This window comes from Lynx canadensis, chromosome D1 (genome assembly GCF_007474595.2).
Source record: "Lynx canadensis isolate LIC74 chromosome D1, mLynCan4.pri.v2, whole genome shotgun sequence".
NCBI lineage: Eukaryota > Metazoa > Chordata > Mammalia > Carnivora > Felidae > Lynx > Lynx canadensis.
In genome coordinates this window covers 97,904,226-97,910,963 of record NC_044312.2, presented here as the reverse complement: position 1 = coordinate 97,910,963, position 6,738 = coordinate 97,904,226, and the positions used below count along the sequence as shown (strand labels likewise).

General features: G+C 51.1%; 1 long non-coding RNA gene across 1 annotated transcript; it reads right to left on the bottom strand.

The window, feature by feature from the left end:
- Nucleotides 1-3,142: 3,142 nt before the first annotated feature.
- On the bottom strand, nucleotides 3,143-4,886 carry LOC116738329. The gene is made up of 2 exons (XR_004344139.1): nucleotides 4,652-4,886; nucleotides 3,143-3,392 (listed from the first exon to the last, which is right to left on the bottom strand). It is a non-coding gene; the product is annotated as an uncharacterized LOC116738329 (long non-coding RNA).
- Nucleotides 4,887-6,738: the final 1,852 nt, after the last annotated feature.

Genomic DNA, 6,738 nt, shown 5'->3' with positions numbered 1-6,738 from the left:
TCTCAGCGAAGACCCGGGGAAAAGGCTCGGCGACTCTCAAGGCAGAGGCGCTGCCGCTCAGCACGAACGGACGACCTCCGTGAGCAAAGGTTCGTCCCCAGGCCTTCGCGCCTCTCCCAAAGGCCCCCCGTGCGACAGGAGGAGCTCTTCTCAAACTTGTATCTTACACTCTGTACCCTCGGCACCGATCGCGGTGCCCGGCACATTGTAGGGAGGGCAAGTTTGGTGCTATGCAAATGGCACACGCTTCTGAGTTAGACAGGCCTGGGCTCAAGTCCCAGTTCTGCCACTTGCCTTTGAGCAAGTCATTTCCTTAAGCCTCTGTCTCCTTTCCTGTAAGCTCGGTAATAACATCTATTAAAATGTTGTGAGTATGAACCGAGGGAACGGATGCTCAGCCTAGTACAGCGCCTGGCGAACGGGAGACACTTGACAAATGTGAGCCTTTATTAATGCACATTTGCTGAATGACCTCGGGGGTGAAAAGGACTCCATTTAATCAACACCACACGCACATCCCCATACACAACAGAAATACGCCGTATCACATCTTCCTTCGTGTATATCAGGATGTAGCCACACCGCTTTCTTATAGGGGCAACGATTTCTTCAGCTCTGATTTCGTGCTGCATAATCGTGGCAAGCTCTGATCGGTTCTTGGGACATACACCGAACAAAACACGCTGCCTGGCCCCACCTCCGTGCCGACATACACATGGAAGGAAAAACTGGTTACGAACAAAGCCAAGGGAATCTCACAGCATCTTCTCTCCCCGCCCCCCGCCAAAGTATATGAACTACAACTGGAATTCTCCAGAGTGAGAAGCCCGAGAGACACCGCCTCTAAGCAAGTGAGCAAGATTAACCTCACCAGAAATAAAACGCATCCGCATTACACACGGCACCTGACATGGTACCCTGAGGAGGACATATCACTTCGGTGGTTTTCTTGCAGAAACCTCAAAACCTTAGGCTAATCGTGAGGAAACATCAGACAAATCCAAATCAAAGGACAGTCTACAAAACAACTGGCGGGAACTCTTCAGAAGTGTCAAGGTCGTGCAAGACGAGGAAATAACGAGGAGCGGTCACAGACTAGAGGAGGCTAAGGAGACACAAAATCTACATGCGGCGCGGGACCCTGGATGCATCTCATTAAGCTTGCGTTTCAGCCAAAAAAAAAAAAGTCAAAGGGGAAAAGGATACACAAAAGGTCTGACCCCTCGAGGGGTGCATGAAGAGAGACGGCCAGTCCCAAGAATTCTACCGACCACCTGGGGGTGAGAAAGATTTATGGAAGGATTAAAGTCTGGGCCCCGTTTCTGCCCATCTTTTTTAAACCTGAGCACCCAGGGTACAGCCACTTTCTCTCCTGCCCCCTCCATCCCCTCAAATTCAACCTACAGTAAGGGAATAGGGTCTGAGCCACCTCAGCGCAGTCTCACAGCAGCGGAATTTGCTCCTGGCAGTTTCGCTGGTTAGCAAGAGAAACATTCGGCGGCATAATATGGCAAAGTGCTTTTTCAGACAAAACATGGCATGTCAGTGGAGCTGTCATACCGGGATGTAGGCCTCAGGTGCAAGGTTTCAAGGTACAAAGGGGGCCCCTCGCTCCTCAGGGAGGAGGGGACCCCACGTGCCCAACTTCAGGTAAGTGGGACTTTCCAAGTTATACTGGAGTCCGAGGAAGGCTTCCACCTTATAGTGGTAGAATGCCGGGGCTCAGGCTCAGCCCGTGGAGTGAGGTTCACAGAACCGCCACAGGAGGCCACGCTGCCTCCTCCAAGCTGCTAGCGTTTACCGCACCCTTATTGTCCTGACCAAGACTGAGACCGGCTTATGAGGATTACGCAGCAGCAGACACGGGGGCTCCACCGAGAGTTCCGAATCACACGCTGCTGACGCTGAAGCCTGAGCACCTCTACCCGGAAGAGTGTTCTGTGAGAGTCAGGTACAGAGCAAACATTGAGAGCCACTATTCTTTCAGGCCGGACTGTGTGTGTGAGTGTGTGTGCGCGCTTGTGCAAGTGTTGGGATTTCTAGAAAGTGTCTGTAGATTTGCGCGACATCGTTTCCGGTCCCCTTGCTTCCCACCCCACCCATTTTCTCCGGCCTCTCTCCGTCCTGTGTCCCTGCCCGTGTCTCATGTCTTAGGGTCTCTTTTATGTGCTGTTTAGTCCCCTGACCCTTCCCAGTCTTCCTGCCTCCGTGCACCTGAGATGAGAGGGTAATGGACAGAATCCATTCATTCACGCATTCATTCATTCATTCATTCAGGCATTGGAGACAAACGCGGCTCTGGGGATACAATTACACACAACAAAAACAAGAGCTTTGCTTTCACGGAATTCACATATTAGTAGAGGGAGACAATCAGTAAACAAAGATACAAGAAAACAGCAATAATGAGGAGTGTTGTGATGAAAGCAAATCTGGATGGTGTGAACGGGAGTGATGGGAGGTTACCGTTGTCCGGGTGGTGAAGGCAGGACCTTCCTGAGGAGGTAACTTTTAAGCTTGGATCTAGACAAGGGCGATCCGGCCCTGCAAACACCTGAGGGTTCCAGGCGAAGGGAATGAGTAGTGCAAAGGCCCGAAGGCTGGCCCAAACTTGGCAGAAGTTTGAGATATTTATTAATGAGCTGACTGAAGCCCTCATCCCATTCTCTCTCTCTCTCTCTCTCTCTCTCTCTCTCTCTCTCTCTCTCTCTCTATATATATATATATATATATATATATCACCGGACAAAGGACCGTGAGATCCCACACATGGCCTTCCTTTTCAATTCCTTGCTAAGCAGGAATAAAGAGGAAGATAACTGAACAAAATATTCAGTCTTTTGTAAAACACTCTTACGTTCAGAAGGCTGGGTGTAGGGCCACATCCTTCCTGGGCGGGCACACGTCGCCAATCAGCCACTGTGTCGCCCCAAACAACTGTTCGGGGGGCCAACTAATTAAAAATTTAATCCCATGATTTTCATCTTAATCTCTTTCTCCCATTAGCTCTGATCAATGCCCACAAATACAATTTAGCAGAACATCCATTTAGATAAATGACTCAGGGGGGTACCTAAGTAGCCTGTTGGTTATGAACCAACGGATCACTAAAATTCTATGCTAATTACTAAAAACCACGCCCTAATTTTAAAAGCATTTTATTAGCATAAAAGCTACATTCCTGTTGTCAGATGAAACGTCCTCCCTATGCCGCGCACAACAACTGGGCAAACCTGCCTCTCTTGACCTTCAGGAGTCAAGTTGCAGGTAAGCAGGGCACTCGAGAAATGTCTTCTCGCCTTTACCTCACACTGTAACACAAGCAACAGTGAAAGCTGTACCGGTAAGAAGATTCCACGAACTGCTCAGCTCCCTGGGGGATTCCACCGCACCTGCCAAAAACAAAACCCAAAACCGATCAGGCCAGAAACCGCCTAAGCAACGAAGCAAAACTGAATGTGGAGAGGTGAGGACTGGGTTGAAGAGTGGCGAACTGCAGCCTGTTCCTGCTGAAGAAGATCCTGGCTGTGTTCACTCGGTCTGCAAGTCAGGGAATACTTATTTGGTGACCATCTTTCTTCCAGTCCCCGGCAAAAATTCTACTGTTTTCCAGCTCACAGCACATCCTAGGATGCCAAGATCCTTCAGTTTCTTCAAGTAAAAGAGATCTTCATTTTATTTTATTTTAATTTTTTTTCAACGTGTGTTTATTTTTGAGAAACAGAGAGAGACGGAGTGTGAGCGGACAAGGGGCAGAAAGAGAGGGAGGCACAGAATCCGAAGCAGGCCCCAGGCTCTGAGCTGTCAGCACAGAGTCCGACCCTGGGCTGGAACTCAGGAACCGTGAGATCACGACCTGAGCCGAAGTCGGGCGCTTAACCGACTGAGCCACCCAGGCGCCCCAAAGAGATCTTCATTTTAAAAATAAAAGTCAGGGGCGCCTGGGTGGCTCAGTCGGTTGAGCGTCGGACTTTGGCTCAGGTCATGATCTCCCCGTTCCTCAGTTCGAGTTCCGCATCGGGCTCTGCGCTGACAGCTTAGAGCCTGGAGCCTGCTTCAAATTCTATGTCTCCCTCTCTCTCTGCTCCTCCCCTGCTCATGCTCTGGCTCTCTGTCTCAAAAATAAATAAATGTTAAAAAAAATTAAATAATAATAATAAGAGTCAATAGCTCTGGTCTCCTGTAACCTTTTCGGTCCCTTAACAGTGCTTTCCGCAGGTGGGTTTTCACTGCCATTTCAATAAAGGGTGAGAAGTGTGAAGAATGGTGCCTGCCACCGATGAAGACCAATTAAGTATCCTTCCCATGCTGGACATGACCTCGGAAACAGGAGGACAGGTTACCAGACAGCAGGTGTAGCTGGTGGCTGGGCCCATTTAATAAATAAACCTTAAAGGAGAAGAAAACGGTTTCCAGGCCGTTGAGGCCCTCCCCCCACACACACATTTTACCGCGATGAAGTCCTAGCTGCTAAGTATCGTCTCTGCCTCTGTATTGCATCTGCCACTTCCAATAATAAAGGGTTCGGGGATGGGTTTTCCACATACACTTTCTTGACCTGCCTCCCAGCCACCTCCCCGGCTCCGTCCCTCCTCGCCCCCCAGACAACCCTCCCGCACCCACAAGGCCGTCCCTGCGGTCCCCCTCTCACCAACAAGCCGCTGGCGGAAGACCCTCGAAGCTGCTCGGTCAGACTGCGCCGCAGCTGAAGCAAAAATCTGGAAGAGGAAAGGAGCAGAGACTCCTCGCATTCTTAGCTTCCACAGGGCTCCAGGGCAACCGGGGAGGAAGTGACGTGTCTCGGCAGCGGAAGCGGAAGTGGGACGCAGGTGTATGTCGCCGCCATGTTGTGTGTGGCGGATGGGGCTCACACCTCTCAGGCTACGCGCTCCCGCGGCCCCGCAGAGTGGGTGAACCCTCTCTCTGGTTGTCTTTCTCTTGTTCTAACGCGTATTTACCGACCTCACTGGTGCCAGGCACTGTGGATGCGCCAGGAGCCAGTGAACAGGACCGACCTGGCGCTTTTCCATCCAAAGCTAGTGATGGACACCGAAGCGGAGGCCTCTGGAGTACGAAGCACTTAGTACCTGGGCGCAGCTGGTCTTTGGCATCTTCGGAGGCTTGTTCGACGTTGGTTACTTGGGTTAGGGCCTGGGCATGGTGCCCAGAGGAGGGAGGGATAGAGAGACACTTGGAAGGTGGTGGGTTGGGTGTGTGGAATATGCCGAGTTGGGTGATTCCCAGGCTTCTGGGCCGACAGCTAGGTGAATGGTAGGGAACCACATAATGGAAGGGTACACGGGAGAAGCAGATTTGGGGAAATAGTGTGGTTTTAGACCTGTTGAGCCTGTGGGACAGTCTCGTGGAGAAGCTCAGCAGATCGTGGGAGGTGCCTGTTTGGATCTCCAAATGAAAGCCTCAGCTGAAAGTCTGTGTCCTAGGTTCGTGCATGGAGGGGGAGGGTGAGAATGGAGCATGGAGGGGGTTGCCTGGTGGAGAGAATACCATTTGGGAAAGACTCAGGACAGCCCCCCAAAGCTCCTCTACTTGGAGAGGCAGAAGAGGAGCAGGTAGCCTTAGGAGAAAACCCAGGAGACTGTGGCCTTGCGGAAGGCAAGGGAAGAGCACTTGTGGGGGGGGGGGGGTTGTAAACTGGGTCAGTTTTCTTGAGAAATTAGTGAGGCAAAGACTAAGGAATGCCATCCCTAAACAGGTATCGCTGTTAGCGAAAGCAGGTTTCTTAAATGGTAGGAGTGAGTTGAGCAGGTGAGGGTGATAATGAGGAAATGGAGACAAATAAGCATAGGCAAGTCTTCCAAGAAGTTGCCCGCGAGGAAATGAGAAGGATGCTGGAAAGAGGATGCTAATTTTATTTTAAAAGATTGGAGAAACCTGTTTGTTCACACATTGATGAAGAGGAGCCAGGGATTTTTAACGTTGGTCAGCCCATGACCAAATGGACACACACCCAAGAATAGTTTATGAGGGCAAAGACGACAGGATGGGAGGAGAGGGGTGTGCAGAACGAAGGTGGAGGGACCGATCTTGGGTAGTAACCCTAGGAAAGAAGGTGGGGGTGAGGGTGGGGAGGGGGCGAGCACAGGGAGAGTCACTGGATCTGTGCTGTTGAGCAGGTTGTTCATTTCACAAATCCACGGGGCAGCATTGACTGTAGTGTCATCCTAACCAGGACTGTTTTGGGGCAGTTGATAGTGAAGAGCTCCGAGGAAAGGGTGATTCTTTGTAATTCACCAAGTGGCCACAACCACCATTGGTAGTGGAAGTTCGGTTCTGGGAGTTGAGGTACTTGCTTCCACTGGGTGTATTCTGCCTGGGAAGAGGAGGTGGAATCATGGAAGGGGATCAAGTCTCCGCAAGGTTTGTGAGCAGTGGAGACCTGCATGGTTGTTGGAGTTGGGGGGAAGGCAGAGAAGAACAAGCAGATTTTAGACATTTAGATCCCAAATATGTCTGTAGCACCAGTGTTCTTTTTTTTTTTTTTTTTCAACGTTTATTTATTTTTGGGACAGAGAGAGACAGAGCATGAACGGGGGAGGGGCAGAGAGAGAGGGAGACACAGAATCGGGAACAGGCTCCAGGCTCCGAGCCATCAGCCCAGAGCCCGACGCGGGGCTCGAACTCACGGACCGCGAGATCGTGACCTGGCCGAAGTCGGACGCTTAACCGACTGCGCCACCCAGGCGCCCCTGTAGCACCAGTGTTCTTGTTTTCTAGCTA